The sequence below is a fragment of the Talpa occidentalis genome, unplaced genomic scaffold (genome assembly GCF_014898055.3).
Source record: "Talpa occidentalis isolate TD23 unplaced genomic scaffold, MPIMG_talOcc4v2.1 talOcc4.8, whole genome shotgun sequence".
In the NCBI taxonomy this organism is placed as follows: domain Eukaryota; kingdom Metazoa; phylum Chordata; class Mammalia; order Eulipotyphla; family Talpidae; genus Talpa; species Talpa occidentalis.
Window position 1 is genome coordinate 115361268 of NW_023605194.1, and position 20779 is coordinate 115382046.

Sequence of the window (20779 nt, forward strand, 5' to 3'; positions counted from 1 at the left end):
AGAGGAATCTGCTTTTGTCCTTGTACAGTGCCTCTGGGAGTGCTCTGCTTTGATCTCCAGAGAAAACTTGCTTCTAGGAGTATGTTAAGCTGACACACTCTCTGTGTTACATATTCTGGATCCAGCATAGCATATAAGGCACAACCATTCTTTCCCCAGGTAGCTCCCACTCAATGACTGAATTCAGCATGAGTACTAGAATGGACTCCTCCATTAGATAATCTAGAGTGGACTCCTGTATCAGATAATCTAGAGTGGACTCCTCCATCAGATGATCTAGAATAGACTACTGCACTTGGTAATCTAGAGTAGACTCCTCTTTCAGATCATCTTGGCTCTGGAGCTCTCCCAGGACTATATGGGTATTTCTCAGAATTTCACTACAGTCTCAGTTTCCTCCCACCAACCCTCCTTACTGCCCTTTGCCCTCTAAAGATGCCAGCTGGTCTCTGTTTTCTGAATGCATCCTCTGCCAAACCCTGCATCTTTCCCAATTATCTACAAGAACCTTTTCTCCCAGCAAATACCAGCATATCTATTTTGTGTCTTGCCCCTATTTTTTGAAGATCTAAACTTACTGCTTTGTCCCTTGTTTGCATTTACATGTTAACATTCTGCTCAAATCAAATAACAGATGAAAACAAAAGGAAATTTGTAAACAATATCAAGTCAAACCATATTTGAAGAGTAATGCTTTCTGAAAATCATTTCTATGATCCTTTTGACAAGTTTGTTGGGAGGTAATTTCCATTTGTCTCTTGTGTTTCTACACATCTTGTAAGCAGAGACATCACTCTGTTGCATTTTTAAGAACGACGTTTTCAAGACTGAAAATAGGAATAGTCCCTCCAGGTGGGGCAGTAGCAGATTTTATCATTCTACAGAATAGCAAAGACAATTTGTTGCTCTGGGGAAAATATTGGGAAGATTTTCTAGTAGATCCTTTGAAAGAGTGGGATTCCCCTAGTTCATATTTCCTGTGACACAACCAACCATGTAGGCACCAGCCACCTGGGTGATTCCACATTGACCCATAGGACACAGGACAAAAGGAACTTGTGCAAACATTAGGCACCTGCTGTGCGCTATGTCATGAATAAGTTTTCTGCCTCTGACATAAGAATGTGTGTCCTGTCTTCTGACTGTCCATAAATCTGTGACAGATTGACCAGTTGGCATGCAAACTAAAAATCTCATACACATCTCAGTTCTTGAGAACGTCAAATCAAGTTTAAAGATAAATAAATTTGCAAATTTTCTGCATGTGGGATAAATAACCATTCAACCTTCTTTCCTCCAAATGCAAGTTTTGCTATCTTACCCCTGTGATAAGGTAAATACTCTTTTATTGCAAATTGCATTTTAAAATTCAAAAGACTAGTGAAAGTCATTTTTGGGTGCCACTTGAGTATTCTAGAAGGAAGAGAAAAACATTTGCCAGCAAACCTATGAAGACCTCATTTAGTTATATTTTCTAAATATTTTTATCCAGCAGTGTGCCCATTGATTTAGGTAAATAGATCGCTTAAGTATTCTTATTCCTTCAAAATCCACATCATTACTTTAGGTGGTAGCAAAATTGTGGTCTAAATTATGCTCTAATCAGACACTGGGAAAAATGAATGACAGGATTCAGCACCTTGTGTAGAAGTCTCCTCGATTACCCTTCAGCACTTTATCTGTCTGTACGTTCAGCTCATGTGCAGCTATGATGATTATTTTATGCTAATAGAGTAATATCATGTAGTTTTTACCAAGACAGGAAAAAGCAAAATGAGCTTGGAGAGGGCTCTGCAGCTGTGTGGATTGACTGTATACAGTCCTTGGGGGATGTGATTATCAGATGACTGAATCATCATTAGGATAATTAGTGTACTTGGCAACTGCATTAGTGGAATTATTGTCATTGCTCACAGCTTGTCAGTGCAGAGTTTTTTGATTTGATAAGATTCATTTTTATAAATGCAACTGACCATATGAATGAAATCAAGAAAAATCAATAGTTTCATTATTTCTATGCACTCAGTTAAAAAAACTAATAAATGAAAAGTGAATATATTAAAGCATAGAGGAGTATATCCTGCTATGAAATGGTTACCTTGCAGCTGTCCTGGAAGCAAACTTAGATAATTAAAGCAAAATATGTGATCTCTATGAACAGATTCTTCATTGCTAGGTGTTTGTCAGTCCTTAAAAGGAAAGTGCGGAGGCCATTGTCAGTCATCTTTCTGGGTCATCCCTTTGTTTCATTTCCAGTAGACTAGCCGTGATCCTTCACAAATGACTTTCACTCTAGATTCTATTTTGGAAATAATTAAACCTTGGAGAAGTAAAATACTCAACTAGAGTCAATGTTCAGTGATATTTCAGCTTGGTGGTTTAAAAAACTGAACTTCTGGTTAAGGCTAACTCATCCCTAATCATTCCGATCACCAGTGAGGACAGAACACTGTGTTCAGGTTGGCAAGGCTTCAGCCTACCATGGAGAACCACCGCCTCGTTCTGGTGATATCCATCAATGCTTCATTGTACTGAAGCCTGAAGCATAGAATTTCCCCCTCAGTCTCTTGTTTTGATTTTTTTTCATGCAACTGTGCAAATTCACATTCTATGTAACATCTCTTTTCACCAAGTTTATCCACCTTTTCTTCATATGAGAGTGAACTAAATGTCTGTCCTCACTGGAACAATTGGAAATAGTGTTGGGATTCTTAACAATCTTTTGTCATGTGCATTGGGTTCTTAAATTATTTCCTGGACCCTATTAACCTGCACTGTTTCATTTCTTCTATCTCAGCAAAAGTAATCAGCCTTGGCCAAAGTCAAAAGGTGATGTATTTTAGTGCACAGGGAATGGAAGGAGCTCCTCGACACTTGTCTGAGCCGTGATTTTTTCTTTTTTTGGATATAAAGACAAAAGCAAAAAGGACCACAAAAAATAAATCAGGCTCTGTCAAACTTAAAACATGCTGCTTTTAACAAATGAAAAGACAATCTACAGAAAGGAGAACATTTTTGCAAGCTATCTTTGGATAAGGACAATATTGTATTATAATCATCAAACTTCAAAAAAGACTTAAGAATTATTCCAACCACCACATACAAGGAAATGATAATTATAAACTCTGATGAAGCGCTAACTATTGCTACAGTGGCAGTCGTATTACGTGCACATGTATAGAACATGTTGTATGTCTTAAATTTATACAATGTTGTATACCAAAAATGTTTAAAAAAATAGAATCTAGAAAACACAGCAGCTGGATTTGTATCAGGGGGTCCCCAGGAAAAGGGGAGGTTCCAGTTTCCCTGCCCCACCCCAAGGAGGGTGGAGCTGATCAGGGAGAAGCAGCTGGAGAGGGGCTGGAGAAGGAAGGAGGCAGGACAGACAGCAAGAAGCAAGCGCAGTTTCTTCACATGTCCCTGCTCCACATGCCTCCTCCAGTCTCCTTCTTGCTCTTTACCCTGCTTCCTTCCTTCTCCAGCCCCTTCACCAGCTGCTTCTCCTCCCTGCTCAGCTCCACCCTCCTTGGGGTGGGGCAGGGAACCTGGAACTTCCCGTTTTCCTGGGGATCCCCCTGTGACAGATTCAGGGGTGTCAGTACCCACTGTTCAAATTCATTTTTGTTTTAACAGAAGATGAAAAGTAATTTAATGGATTTTTCTCCTTTAAAATAGGATCCGGTATGTGTACATGGAAAAATCTTTTAAAATTTTTATCCAATAAATATCACAACAAACTAATCTATGAAATGTTAGATATTTAGAGATCAATATTCAGACATTAATGGAAGCTTACTATGAGAAATACTAGTTTTTCGCTTTGAGGAAAAATATGAACAGAAATAAGACATGGAAAAACTATTCAAGATTATTACAACTCCCAATAGGAATGGGTTGAAAGTGGGCACATGATACAATTCTGATCCAAACAGGGAAAGCTGTGGTGAACTCAGGGCATTATTGAAATCTGCTACATTTTCATTTTCTTGTTTGAACTTCATCTCCTCCACCTAGTATTCTTTATAAAATCTGTGTCCACATAAAGAGCATTTCATAAACAAGTAGATACTTACAATTAACACTGATTTAGCTTTATATAATTTAATTAATATTAGCTTTGAAAATCAGACTGTAGCTTAGCAAGGGCATTTTCCCAGCATGAATTATTTTAGTAGGCGTATCAGCATTAAATAGTAAATGATTTGAAAATTATACTGACCAAATCACAGCAGGTTACTAAGGATGCGACTCAGAATATCTGTGTTTCATTTCAAACCATTCATACTTGTTACCATTAAGAGTCTGCTATTCAAGAAAAGTGTTTTTTCATTAGGGAGAATTAATCCTCTTGATAAATTCCTCCTATACTTCAGGTACTTGGGCAATGTAATTTTTATTACCCCTAATCTGTTCTTTATCGTAACTGTTATAAGTAATAGATGAGGCTAGTCTCTTTTCTTTCCTTTCCACTAACTCTGGGTGGATCTAGACATAAGTTGCCCTAGAGAATGTGGCATGTATATCCCCATGCATTTTTGTATATACTGAATTGTGATACATGTACAAGGAATTTCATAAATTTATCATTAAAGTTAAAAATCAAATTTAGAGAGAGAGATAAAATAAGAAATGTCTCTGTGATCTATGACCTTATCTAATTTGGATTTCTTTGATCAATATGTTGGTATTTGTTACAAGTAGAATGCTTGCACTTTTATTAATTTTTAAGTGTTCTTTTATGAACACTTTGCTAACTGAATAAGCTCCCAGTGCCTTGGCCTCTGCTGTTGATTTCCTTGCGTGCACATGACCTGTTCAGCTCCATGCTAATGCGCTCTGTGTAGGCCAAAACTCTTTCCAAAAATGTGCATGTCCTTTATTATAATACTCAACTTTCTTTTATTAATTCTCATTAAATGTTATCACATTTTTGCTAGATGAGTTATTTATATTCTGTATGTAAATGCCATGCCATTATATTGAGTGTTGATATAAAATAGCTATAAAGATTTTAGTCTCAGGAGATAGAAAACCCAAGTGTGAAACCTGCCTCAACCTTTTGGGTCCATCATGTACCTAGAAATGTAAATTTATGAGACTTAGTTTCCTTTTGTTATAAAATGTGAATGCAGTAATGTGAATTGTTATGATGGTTGGAACATTAAAAATAATTCTATATATCAAAGAGCATAGTACTTGGTACATAAATTCTCATGTAGTATTAATTAACTACAGTGTAATTATGATGATGTTCACATAACTTGATTGTTAATACATAGCTTGAAAATGAATAAATCTCCTAAAAGTGTTCACTGTTCATTGTTTCACCTGTAGTGCAAACCTCTTGGAATTACACATGTTCCATAACCTTATAGAATGTACTCAAGCATGTACTTGTACATGCAACAGAAGAGTGATTACTGTCCAGATGAGAGATTTGTGTTCATGTGTGGAAATATATTGAAGATAATTGTTTCCAAAAGCACAATGCATTATGGGCCACATGAGCATGAACTTCATAAATTTCATTTCTATTAATATGTATGTTTTGGGGTTGTTATTGCTTTGAAAATATAAGCATAGATGTTTCTTTCTGAACCACTAGAGGCCATCATACTCTTTCTTAAATAACGTACATATGCAAATCAAAAACTTAATTTGAGAGGAATTTGCAAATAGTCTAGAAGAAATTGTGTCTTACATAACAGAATAGACACCATGCAGATTCAGGGTAGAAGTCTCTTCTTCCTCCGCTACTAGGCACTGTCAGATTGGTGGCTAGAACCGAAGTGAGCTTAGTTTTCTCGCAGAAAGATTACTCTTGTTACAGCAAACTCAAAGAAAGAATTCTATAAAAGTACAGGGAGTATTTCAGAACTAGTCAAAGATTTTCCATGTACATTATTTTTGGTTGCTTTCTTAGCTATGTGTTGAGGGATGCCAATCAAGTGAATGAAAAAAAGTGAGAATTCTGAAGCATGTGAAATTACATTTTTAAGTGACGGTAACCACAGAGTAGTGGCATCCGTCTGCCTCAAGTACAGCTGTGCGAGATATTTTTAAAGACACATATAATAGTGGCATGCATGTGCCAAGAGAAAAAGGCTGAAAATATTGAAATAATTCCAAAAGTAGGCATGTGCAAAAATTTTGTTTTTATGTTTTAATCTTAGTGAACTTAACTTTTTATGGTTTATGTAATAGTCCCTCACGCTGTTCTTCTGAGGTCAGAAGACAAAAATCAAATAGCTTCAAGAGCTAACCTAAGGGGGGTTTATGTAAATGAATTGTTGTCATAACATTTTTTTATACCATGAAGCAAACTGCTCCCCAAAGTACTAATGGGAAAATAACATCTTCAAAAGCAATATCCTTCATAGTAGAATGTATATAGAGTATATTTTGAATATTAGGTGTAAGAATTAAACAATAAGTTGACTCAAAATTACAACTACCTTTTGAACATGATCTAAAATATTATTGTCAAAGTATGAATATTGTTTGAAATCATGCTATTATCTTTAGCTATTCCTGAATGGTGTTATAACTTAATGACCTTGATTTGGAAATATTAGGTATCTCTACTGCGGTTTTACATCTAATTGTAAACAGAACCACTGGTATACAATGTCAATAAAGCTCTCTTAGATAATCACAGGAGAGATAGAGCTTTTCATATGCAAAAAGTCTTGCTCTTCAATTCAGAAAAATAGAAAAAAAAAACATTTAAAAGCAAAAGTTGATCCACATGTTCTTAGAGTAAATCACACATTCAAAAAGCCACATTTGTGCTAAAGGGGAAATATCTTTCATAGAGTATTTTACAGCCCAAAATAACAAGACTAATGTGTATAATTTTATTAGCTTCTAGATGAAAGTTTTCTAAATATAATCAGCATATTCATAATAGTAGTTGGAAATATTCAGTGAAACTGAGATTTCACTTTTCATATGTTAATTCTTCCAATCCATAAGCAGGGATATGTTTCACTTTGTCTTCTTCAATTTCTTTAATTTATGTCTTATGATTTTTAGCCTATAGATTTTTCATCTTTTTGGTTAAATTTATTCCTGAGTCAAATTCTCTTTGATATTACTGTAAATAAAATTGTTTTCTTTATTCCTTCTTCTGAAATTTCATTATTAGCAGATAGGAACACAATTAATTTGTATCCCACAAATTTACTGAATATATTAGTTCCCAACAGTTTTTGTTTTTTTTTTTTTTTCTGGGTGGAGTGTTTAATATTTTCTATACATAATATTATGCCATCTGCAAATAGAGATTTACTTCTTTCTTGCCAATTGGGATGCTTTTTCTTCTTAATTCTGATTACTGATCTAGGTGATCAGGTTGTATGTGGAACTCATATTTTATGTTGAGTCAAGCTGTCAATTATCAGTTAATAATTTTGTCAAGTCTCTATCCTTTCTACTCCACCCTTGTTAATTCTCCATAGACACTGGAAAAATTGTTTATTATGACCTAACTTCCTATAAAACTTCAGTCAATTTTTCTCCTTAATATTAAGAAATGTCTGATTTTCTTAAGTTGACCCATCCAAAATATGGTATAAAGGTCAATGGCAGCATCAATAAAAGTAATTAAAATTGTTGAGGTGCAGATGCAGATTCCCACTGTCATTTTGACCGCGTGTTTGACATGGTGTAGACATTTCTCCACATGCACCGAGTTGGGCAGACCCGGGCGTAAAGACTTGGTGGTATTTTCATGATGTTCCTGTGTTTCCTAACCTAGTCAGGTAGGAATCCAGATGGATAAAGAAGTAACCTAGTCGCCATCTGCTGCCTGCACCTTGTCATTCATTATCTCAGGAATGGAGTGGTCTCTGCTCTTTTATGGGTTTGTCTGCATGACAGCAAACTAACACTTTGGAAATTAATTAACATGAACATATGCAAGTGGGTGTTAGTTTCATAATTTACAAACTGGTTCACTTTTACAAAATGCTTCATCTAAATATTTCTGCCAATGTAGATAAAATAGACTCCTAGAATCACTTGGAAACTTGAAGAAGAGTATGTCTTAGTGATTCGGACTCACTGATAATAATAGGTGATAATACATCTACATGGGAATCTTTTTTATTTTAGAAACTAAACAAGAAGGAAAAAAGTGTTTACCTTAAATTACCCAGATTTACTTGTATAGGCCAAATCTCAGTTTCTGGGCTAACAAACTTTTACACTGATACACATTTGCCCATGGCAAATGATCTACTTTAAAACTCATTTTTATTTATTTTTAAATAAGTAAAACTGTTCAATTGAATTAAGTAAAATGTTATAATTAGTGAAATAACTGTGATATATTTGAATTTGCATGATTCCAATTGATTATGTTTTCTATTTTGGTTGGGTATTAGTGAAATTCGTAATTTGGAAAAAAAACATTAATTAAAAAAACCATGAAGACTGTCATTTAACTGGACACTACCTCTGCTTATACTATAGTTGATCCAAAGTCTTCCATCAACCATGTTTTGAACATATCTGTGGAAATTATCAATACTTTACCACTGCATGAACCTAAGATACACTCACTCATAATGTCTAGGACAAGACAAGGATTAAACAAACATTATTTTCAGAAAGATTCCATTAGCACTGTATGAAAAACACAATTTTTAAATGGCATGTAAAATGATAGAGAAAATACTCAATTTTTTAAAAATTCCTTTGTTATCATCAAATATACTTGTGTATTGGTTCAAGTAAGTCTTTTAGAGTATTTTCAGAAAATAGAAATGTGTTTTTGAAATTGCCTCTTGGTTTATTTATATTTTTCCCAATTTTATTGATATATAATTAATATATCACACTATATAACTTTAAATTGTACAGTTTAATGATTTGACATATATCTTGTAAATTATGACCATAATAAGATTAGTTAAGAGCCATCATCACATATAGATATAATTTTTTTTCTTGTGATGAAAATATTTAGTATTCGCTGCTTTAAAACATTCAAATATATCATACCACACTGTAAACTATATTTCATTTGTGCTTGTCACATCCCTAGTATTTATTTAACTTATAACAGGAAGTTTGTACTTTTTGATTACCTTCATCCAATTGTCCATCTCCTCACCCTCTACCTCTGATAATCTAACCTCTTTTGCTGGTTTATTTTTTTTGTATCTTTTAGAATTACACATATAATGAGATCTCAAAGTAATTACCTTTCTCTTTCTGATTTATATCAGTTAACATAATGCCCTCAAATAAAAAGCTGGATTCCTCCTTTTTTGAATAAATAACATTCTAGTGCGTGAATGAGTGATTCAAATTTTGTTTATAGATTCATCTGTTGATGGACATTTGGTTGTTTTAAATCTTGGATCTTGTAAATAATGCTGCTTTAAACATGGAGGCACAGAGATTTCTTTGATGTAGTGTTTTTGTTTCGTTCAGCTGTATAACCCAGACATGGTCAAATTGATGGATCATTTGTCAGTTATCCTTTTAATTTTTTAAAGAGCTACCAAAACATTCTCTATAATGAATGTACCAATTTAGAATTTCACTTAATCTTTCTCCTAATCCTTAGCAGCATTGTTACCCCTCGTTTGTTGTTGTTGTTGTTCGTTTTTTTTGTTTGTTTGTTTGTTTGTTTGTTTATGGCAACCATTCTAACAGAAAAGAGGTGAAATCTCTTCATGGTTTTTAATTTTCCTTTCTCTAATGTCATGTACATTTTCATGCACCAATTGACCATTTGCAGATCTTGGAAATCTATCCATTCAAGTCCTTTGCCCATTTTTTATAGGATTATTTGGTTACCTTGCTATTAAGTTTGCTCGCTGCTATTAAGTTTTATGATTCTTCCACATATTTTGGAAATTAACCGTTTATATCAGATATATGACTTGCAAGTATTTTTTCTCATCCTATAGATTGTCCTTTTCTTTTGTCGATGATCTCATTTACTGTGTAAAAGCTTTTAATTTATAATATATATCTATTTGGTATATTCATGATATGTCATATTCTCAAAACCAACTTCACACCTTCTGCCAACATATCCATGTTAATAAACACTTGCATTCTTGAATTATTCATTAATGTATTTAATCTTATTCTAATAATATCATGACACTAATGATTATTGGAAAGGCTTACCTGAAAGTTATTTTTATAATTTTAATTCCTAAAAAAAAATATATTTGAAAGTAGATGAGTACTGTATGAGATAAATTAGATTCTAAAAGGCTACAATTACTACTGATAAAATGAAAAGATAATCTCTCAAAATACCATGGTTTCTGTTAAAATTATTAAAACATTTTAAAGATGACTATCTTGAGAACATTTCAATGAAGGATATATTTTTGAGGTTACACTATTACAATTTTACCCTTTTTTAATTTTTTACCGATTTCTTAAGCTTAAATCATCCTTTTAAAACTCATGATGACAAAAGTAGAAATTAATTTGAAAGAACTTCAATGTCATTTTTAACTAAAATAATAATTTACTCAAGTTTAATAAAGTTTTTTAAAATGCTCAAAATATTATTGGGCATATCATTTAAAGAATTCAAATGAATTTTCAAAGTGTTAAGCTTATGAGATTTGCAAAATTAACTTTGTAATTACTGTGTGTCACGAAACACAGTGCTGACAGGCATTTTCCAGCTGAATGAAGCTCAATTTCAGAGTGAAGCTTACACACAGCAGAACATCAGTAGATAATTTTGGCATCACCAACCCTTGCTTGTACAAATGTGTTTGGAAGTAAATACTCAAAAATTTTGTATAAAATCCATACGATTTACTTTGTCATCTAATTTGGATATTCCACTGAAATATATACAGAAACTAAATCACATCTTTAAAATAATACCATACTTTGAAAAACAACAATCAACAAGTGTTTATATTCCTTTTTGAAACTTATTTTGTTTTTATTTGAATTATCACACATAAGCTTTCTGTAAACATAATTTTGTAGGCATTAACTAGGTTAACTAGTGTGTTACTTTTTACTCATTAAGCAAATGAAACAAGTAAATTATTATAACTCCATAAGACTTTGCCTTTATTTTATTTATTTTAATATTGGAATAAACTTGAAGCAAGCAAAATTTAAAAATGATCCTAATATATTTTCATAGTTTACTTAAAATACTTTAGTTTGTGGTCCTAATATTTTTATAGTTTACTAAAAATCAAATACCCACATTTTCTATGTCATTATGTATTCATCTTCAAAATGTCATAATCAAGACCTATATACCTACATATCTAATTTCTAGCCTTATAATCTTGTATGTTAAGATGGGACATTGAAACTGAAACAAAAAGTAATATAGATTTTAAAAAATTCATCATGAAATGCAGTTCAAAATGGATTACTGGAATAAACTAGTTCATTTGTTTATTTGAAATATTTTGAAATCAACTTGAAAGAGTTCTTCCTCACATTTCTCCACATCCATTCCCTCCCTAGTTAACATTTGGAATTTATGTCTTAATAAAGGTTGCTAATATAGTTAACATTTTTTTAAATAAACTTTAAAGTTTTTGATATAAGCTCTGTAGGTGTTTGTGATTCTGGAAAGTATAGTTAGATGTTACATGAATTCAGATGAGATACGGAGAGGTAGTTATCATGAGAATACCAAAAATAACATCATTCCACCCTACCCCACATTGGAAAAATCCAAGTGTGCCTCCTGCCTCTTCCATGAAAATATTCAGATAGGTCTTTCCAGAATAGAGCAATATCCCTCTTAAATTAAAAAAAAAAAAAAAGACTTAAAATATGCTGAATCAAACTCCAATCCCTCAGACCTTTTCCATTAATCCTCAGAATTTACAGACCTAAACTTTCTCAAATGGCATAATAGTGATTAAAGGTGTGTGGGTCTAAATTGAGAAGACCAGAATTACTGTGGGCTCTAGGGATTCGTCACTTTTAAAAATACCTCTTATTTCTTATATAAAAATGACTGCTAAACGCCACGCTGTTCTCAAGTCCAGAACTTTCAAATGCCAAGAAAAGCATGCGGACAGTTTTTATTTTATTTCATCATTGTGTTGAGGTAACCTTGGCTAACAACACTGTGTATGACTCAGAGGCCCAGGATCCACCCCCTGGACATGTATGTTACCACATGACCACAGGTGATGGTGTATGATCACATCTGTGTTCTCCCAGTGTATGTTCTTCCTTCATTTCATAAAGTAAAATTCATTTTGCCATTTCTCTTCCACTAGATAGTCACTATGTTTAGGGTATTTTCTTTAGAAAATATACAATGTATAGAAATAACTGAAAAATTAGCTAATTTTAAAACATCTTTTATAAATTCCATCTATTTTTTGAATAAGCCCTAACAGATGCAAAGTTGCAAAGAAATGTTCTTCAAATAGATATATGTAAAATTCAGTGGCTGAGACAGTAATTCATCTACTTAGAGGATCTTTTTTATTAGTTAGGGATTAAAATGTATGTTTTCCTGGCTGGGTTCCTACAGAGCTGCTGCTGGGAGCAGGAGTCAGGAAGGCTCTTCACAGCCAGAAGCCATGGGTCAAGACTGGTAGTTCTTCAGTCTTTAGAGCACCCCATGGAGGGGAGGGGCCAAGCTTCAGGTGCAGCGGCCCTTTGTTTGATTTTAGTGATGGTTGCTCAGTGGAATTTGACAAAATGGCCGACTTCACTGCTTGCCTACGTGGTGCATGGGATGTTTGCATGAGAAGTCTGAGAACAGCAGCTACAGGTACCGGACACATGAGGCCCTGCTCGTGCTTCTCAACATCCTCACCCTGCCGGGGTAACCCAGGTACCGGGGAAGGCGGTGTTGTCCATGCCCCTTAGGGTGTCTTTCAGGTCATTCTCTCTGGCATAATAATGTCCGTTATTTGAGTACTTATTGCTCTGACTGTGTGAGGGTGAAAAGGAAAGGCTCCCATAACCCCCTGGGTCCTTCCAGGCTGGCAAACAATCAAACAAGCATCAGGTAGATTGATAAGCAAGAAAAACAAGAAGATGTTTACTATTGGCATGTCTACCTCCTGAGTGCCTGAGAGCGAGCAGCAGGACTGAGAAGTCACTCTGGGCTGTAGGTGTCATCTTCAATAGCTTAGTTAGGACAGAGGTGGTTGGAGAAAAAGGAGAAATCAGTTGGGGGCTTTATTGCAAAACAAAGGGTTGCTCTGTAAGTTCTGCCTTAACAGTTAATGAGATAAGGAGATTAGGTCTTGGGAGAGGCACTCACCAAGTTTACATCTAAGTATCTTTTCTAAAAGCAACTTCTACCCCTCAGAGCCCCTCCCATGGAACTAAACTTTGTCAAAGACATTTTGGGGTGGCAGATTTTTGCACCCCTGTAATGAGTGGGAAATTGGCACTCCAGAGCCATTTTCTGTGACTGCAACTTCTTATTTAGCAGTTATGATCCACCAGTCCTGTCCATAGTGCTCTAAACCCACCCACCCCCACGAACCCATGTTTAATGTGCCCCAGCCGCTTGTGGACCTTCCTTACAAGCTGGGTTTCCCTTTTGCATCTGGCTTAGGTTCTGCTAAGGAACAAGATTCAGAATTCACACACGTACAGAGGTAGCTGACTTCCTTCGAGGATTCATGGGTCTGCAGCCTCCCATCTGGACACTGGGTACCCAAGGGCTCACACGCTTGGAGGGTATTTATATCGATACCCTCCAAGAGAGAAAGAAGGTGGGACTAAGTATTTAACAAAAGAAAGGATTTCAGGTAAAGTCACCTTCCCTTAGGAGAAGGTAGAGGAGAGGCTTATCAAGCAGGTGACGTCTTTGCTGGTGCAGGTCAGGAAACTCCAGGTCACCTTCTGGGGAGACTGGAACCTCACTGAGATTAGGTTTTCAGTCCAGCATAGAGGGCTCCACTTGGGCCTTAGTTCTCTATTTTTCACAGCTCCTACTCTCCTTTGCTTCTCCAGGATAGCAAGGCCCTCTGCTCATGCACTCTCCGAAGCTATGCAGGACTGAGGCTGGACAACTGCACCTTTGCTGCCAGGTCAGTTCACAGCTTGCGTTGCTTGGCAACAGCCTGCCCAGAAGACTCTTATCTGAGACTATGTTCAGAGCCCTCAGGAACCTGTTCCAGAAACAACTCCTTCCTGGAAATGTTAGCACAACATATCTTCCTCCTCTCGTAGTCTTCCTCTGTGCTTTTCATATTCCCATAAGTGTTGGCCGTTTCTTCCCAAAGACTTTTGGTGAATTACTTCACCTGTACTTAATGGCAAAAGAAAAAAATATTAATTAGCAAATCCCCAATTCGAGCTATTTTTCTTCTGATAGAATCACTCAACTCAAATACATTTTGTTAACATACAAAGAGAACTCAGAAAATTCAGCCTGTTACAGTCATTTTAAATTAAGAAGAAATTCAAATATACTAGTGTTGCGTTGACAACACAGCACTGACAAAGGGAGTCATGGAACAAGCTGTAGGATGCAGGATGTGCTGAAAGAGCAAGATCCTGGCCTTTTTATTCTTAGAATAATCACACAGCATCAGTTGTGAGGGGACAGAGCACAGCAAAAGAGAAGGGACGAGTAAAACTAGAAAATGTGCTGTCATCTACAGTATCAAGGGCCATGAGTCTGGCCCCCAGGCACTGCTCATCTGCTTGATAACTCAGTATTGAGACTGAAATCAAGCCCGAGTTCCCCAGCCTTGGTTTCAATCTTATCAAGGCACTCCACTGCTTGGCTTCTGGGGTCCTCTGTCATACATCAGTCAACCGTCCCCTGGGCATTCCCGGTCATACCTCTTAATGCACGCCCTTCCCAGGGTGATCAAGCTTTCTGCTCTTGATTGATTCGAAAGGCACCTTGTAGGGTTGATTGACTGGGCAGTTCTGACGCTGTATAGGAATCCAGAACAATGGGTAACAAAAATGGTGGCCCAATAGGCCACTTAGGCTTAGCAGACCCACATACTCAGTCAACTCCTCAGAGGACTAAGAGTGCTGAAATGGACGTCTTCTGGATGATAGGCCCAATATTTCCCCTGATTCTCAACAAAAGACCTAGGATCTTGGAGACCACCAAGATTCCCAGGTTAGTAAATCTGGGGAGCATTTATATGAATTTACTGCAATATCCATCCCCACAGGCATGAGCATATTCAGAGGAATGCTCAAAGACGCCATACAAAACTTTGCATAGGCTAAGCCCTGATTTCAGAAAATAGCAACACAAATCCTAGGCAACACTTAACGACCAATGCAATGGAAACAAATTCATGGGTGTCAAAAGAAACCTGTGTTTCTGTGTTAGGAAGTCAAAATTCTAGAGTCTTCTCTGGTATGAGAGGCTTGAATATTTTCACCATACTAGTAAATAATGAAAATGCATGCTTGCCATACAATCTCAGACACAGGAACTTTGTCATTAGGTGCAAAATAGTAAAATCGTAAGATGAACATACATTTAATTAAGAGTCATGCTTTCTCACGCTATCATTAGACTCTCCTGATGCATTCATATGTCAAATTGGAGAAAAGATGCATCAGATATTTTTTAAAAGTCTGTTAAAATTGAAAGTAAGGGATCTAAATGCAGCATTGTTAATAAGATACACATCCCACATTTTTGTTCCTTGGAAAGACTTTTGGTTTCACTATTCAACATATTTATAATTCTCTTATTACTACTAAGATCCATTTAAATCCATAATTGTCTCATTTGAGCTCAGCATGGCTACAATTTAATAGCTTCTTTTTAAGGTGTCCATACTGCTCTAGTGCATAATAAGCTGTTTGCAATCTTGTGATAATATGATGAGACCCTCGCTTGAGCCTCGAATGATTGCATCTTAACTCAGTGTGAATGCTGTATTGATGCTTTGTATTTCATGCTTTCATAAGAAGAAACAATAAATTAAAATAGCAATTGAAATCCAATATATCATTTCAGATTTCCAACCACAGGTGTTCTAGGTGACTTAAATGCAAAGTGCTAACCGAGAGTTGATTTCATGTGGATAAAGAATGATGTAATTAGAACATGTCTTTCAATATGAAATTATAGTTATTTAGAATGGCATAAAATAAGATTGTTTACTTAGTTTTATCTTAATTTGTTAGTTATTCAATAAGTGTATTGGAAATGTTAACTATAGTTTCAGAGTATTTTAAATTAACTTTTTCATGGAAGTTCAAAAGGAATAGATCATTAAAGCAAAAAATATGTAGTCAATCGATAGTGAATGAAATAAAGTAAGCATTTTATGTTAACATATACTACTACTGTGTCATTTAACTAATCTGTATTTTAATATCATGTTAATTTTATAATAGAATATGATTTTCAAGTCAATAGATCTCTTAAATGTATTTTATTTTATCAGTAATAGAAAACTGCTCTATATATCGTTAGTATTCAGATAATGGGAGATGGCAATGAAAAAGACTATATTTTGTTACTACTTGGTTGACACTGAACTAATTGTGTAGTTAGCCTTTGTTTCTTGAAGAACTTACTTTTTCAAAATATTAATGTCGAAAAGAGCTGAACAGCAGTTTAATTCAGGACTATGTGAAGGTGTTATATAAAGAACAATCCAGAGATCATTGTCTAAATCATTTTCAGGCTCAAAGGACAGTAAGTACAAGGAGCTTCAACATTGGCAACTTTCTTTGACCATATACAGGATACAATTCGGTGTGAAACTAAGATAAAGTCCATCTGAGAAGCCTCCCTGATGGCCTAGGGGTTAGGTCTCAGTTCTATTACCTCTGGGGTGTGTCCGATCCCTCCCTGCCCCCCCAGGGAGCTGACCCACATGGCACAGCAGACCTCTCCTGTCTCACTAGCTGCTCCCCTCAACAGTGTATCTCAGTAGAGCCACCTGTTTTGCTCCCCACTCTGTCTATGGGGAATCCTCTCACCCTCGCACCTCTGGCCTACACCCCAGCTCCTCTATGAAAAAACAAACAAATAAACAAACAAAAAGCCCATCTGAGAGACTTACTCAGGCCAAAGGACTTTTTTGGTAAGAATTTATTTGTATGTCTCAAACACAGAATATAAAAAGACATTTTCGAAATATAAATTTTATGTGGTATAAATGCAAAAAAGTTTATCAAAACAAAAACACTTGATCTCTTAAAAAATGCTGTTCTATTCACTAAAATATTCTACATTCACTAAATTTGGCATCAATTATATACTGCAAAATACATCTTTTTTGCCCCTTTAATTGCCTTATTTTTATATTTTCATAACTCTTAATTCACTCCTTCTTCCTCTTCCTTGTCTTATCAGGATTTAGTATATGTAATAACACTTTATTTTTGATACACAAAAAAATGTTAAAGTTTGTGATCAGGAGAATCCTATTATATTAGAAATTAATAGTCATAGTTCTAAAATATAAATAATTGACAAATATTTTATGAAATATACAAATTATATGGGGATATATTTGAAAGTAATTTATAATCTGGAATTTCTAAAGCTATTGCAAGTTTAAGTGAGAGGTACATTCTCACATATCTTAATGGAAAAAACTTTAAGATAAATGATGGCAACTAATTCCTAATCTTCCTTTTTTCCCCCCAAATCTTACTGTTAATTTAAATGCAATATAGAAGCATTATTAAAACTTATTAAACAAGACAATGTACATTTCCATTTAATGTAAAAAGATGCTTTATATCAATTTAAATTTCATTGCAATTTCAGGCATGTTTATACTGGTTTTCAGTCCAAGAGACAATCATTTTGATTAAGGGGTTGTTTGAAGGTGGCACCAGAACTGTACACATTTTCAAATATATACTTTGTAACTTAAAAGACAAAGGGAAAATAAAGTTTTAGTTAACATTTGTAAAATATTTCTGTTTTAAAAAATGGATCATTTTCCTGTGGAATTGATGAGTATATTTATCAGACTGTTTTGCAATTTTGCTTTCATTGAAATCACCAAACAGACATACTGTTATTTCTGACAACCAAGAACTCCCCCAATATGTCCCAAGCACAGAGAGCTTATGCACAGATATCACTTTATGTGCAGATATCACTTGAAGTTTTTTAAAAGAAAGTAAAATGAGGGGCTCCCTGGTGGCGCAAGGGGTTAAGCACAGCGCTATGAAGCAATCCGCAGGCTCTGCAGCACAAGTTCGATTCCCTGGCCAACCAGAGAGAATCCCACTGCTCCCCTCAGCAGTGTATTTCTGTCAATCTGCCTGTTCTGTTCCCCACTCTGTCTCTGTTGGATCCTCTTACACCCCCCATCTTTGGCCTGTACCCCAGTTCTTGTATGTATAAATAAATAAATCTTTAAAAAAAAAAAAGAAAGGAAAATGAAAAACCAAAACAAATTTTCAGATGACCTCAAATGTCTTGTTTGAATAATTTGCATAGAGAACTATTGTGATTTTCTTATGGGAGCAGTTCTTAAGCTATTTGAATAATATGTGGCTCACTAAATTACTTCATATTGATAATGTTAAGCCTTTTTTCATTTATTTTGAAAATGATTTATATTTTAAAAACATGTACATGTAACAGTTTGGATAGTGATATTTTCCAAGTGATATCACAAATAAAATAAGATCATTTTTAACTACATGCCTCATTATGCAGTTTAATTTTTATTTTAATCCATGGTGAGTGTGAGTTTTTAATGTGTTGCATACAGGATTAGCCCGTATACTATGCACCAGATGTAAAATAGCATTTTTCCTCAATAAATCAGGGTTTATATGCACATTTTATTTCCTGATTAATGGAGTACCAAAATTACTCTGCATAATTTCTGCATAATATCTGCAATTGTATTATTAAAATTTACCTTAATTTAATTCCTTTTCATGGTGAAAATAAAATATAATTCAGTTATACCAAGGGGAATAAATAAAACTATAGATAGTATTTAAGGTAATTTTAGAAGTTATAGGATTATATAACATCATAGTAAACACAACTATGTTTATATTGAAAAATAAATTTCTTCCTTGTTTATATTTTATAAATATATAAATCAGTTTTTCCATTAAAAAAATGGAATATTCTCTCCAGTTAGCTTTTAACTATTGAATTCAAAAGTGTGTTTTTTGATAACGCACATTTCCTGAAATAACATTAAATATCCACAGTTAGAATGAGTGATAATTGTCTTTTAAAAAATATATAACATAAAGAATATTAATTGTGGGCCTCCCTGGTGGCACAGGGATTAAAGTCTCAGCACCATCAAGCTATCACCAGCCTCTGAGGCCTCTGAATTCAATCCCTGGCCAGAGAGGTGACCCACATGGCTCAGCAGACCTCTCCTGTCTCTCCCTCTGCTCCCCTCAGCAGCGCATTTCAGTAGATCCACCTGTTCTGCTCCCCACTCTGTCTCTGATGAATCCTTTTAACCCTCCACCCCTCGCCCAGCACTTCTGGCTTACATCCCAGTTCTTGTATGCATAAATAAATAAAAAATAGATATTAAGGAAAAAAAGAATATTAACATTGTGTTAGAATAAAGCTTTGTAATCAATTATTTACAGTCTGAGATTATTATTTTATAAAAGTTGTAAAAAATAACAGCTTTGTGGAGTATATTTTTAAATATAAAATAACCACATCCATTTTTATGAGTTATTTAATAAGTAAATGAAATATTAAAACTGTAACAAGTGCTGTGATATAATGTAGATTTTGGAAAATACTTTTGTCTATGTGTGTTTTCTTACATTGAGTGGGTATTCATTTTGAAAAATTAGGTAAGTGTCAATTTAAAATTATTTAAATATCTGAGAAAACTAGCAAAGGACATTTGCTTTTTGATAGGTAAGAAAGAAAAAAAAAAAAAAAACTAAAGTAAGCTACCAGGTTAACACTGGTTTCTTTCCCCTTTTAACATTCTAGGTTTCTGAGAATCACATGTGACTAACAACTCCCAATTATTTTATTATCGGTGTTAACTACTTTCAAAAGGAAATACCAAGCAGTTTGCCGAGTTCCATATTAATTCATCTCTGTTTAGTAATTGGCGTGGTTGACTCATCCTCCAAATTGAAATTCTTAATTTCTTTGATTTTTTTCATGACATTATTCCTTTCCTTACCTTCCTTTTCAAATCCTCCTTTTCTTTGTTTTGTGTCTCTTTGTTTACTTGATCCTTAAATAGCTTCTTTTGTCAACAGACACCATTCTTTGCAGTTTTCTTGATTCCTTTTCCATCAGTAAGTTCCCATGAAAGTTTCCTCTGTATTGTACAATTCACAAGTGAATGTAGGCAGAACAAGGGGTGACAATGAAAAATTGTTTAAAGTGCCAATGGTCATAAATAATCCCCCGAATTAAGCACTGATTTTCCTCAAACCTGTCCTCATTTTATGTTCTCCATCTCAGTTAATGAAAACACCATTGGGTCAGTTATGAAAGTAAAAACCCAGTATAAAAATTAATCACAAATTTATTTCTTCAAGGCCTGCAATCCACCACCTACTCTCTCTGTTGACTTGTTTCCACTTCCTTAACCTCATTCACACCTGCCCCCTTCACTTCTGGCCTCCCTGCTTGATTCGTGTCACCGTTTGTTTCTCCATACATACACAGACAGAAGCACAGCTGATGACGGATAAAAATCAACTATTTATGCTGAGCAAACTTCGTTGAGTGCATCTTTGTTCCAAGATACATGAAGTATCTCAATGCGCCAACAAAGCTGCCAGGTGTTAGGTGTTTTCTGTCCCTTTCATTGATGGGTGCTGCAGCCTGAAGCGATTAGGTAACCAGCCCATGAACCCTGGAAAA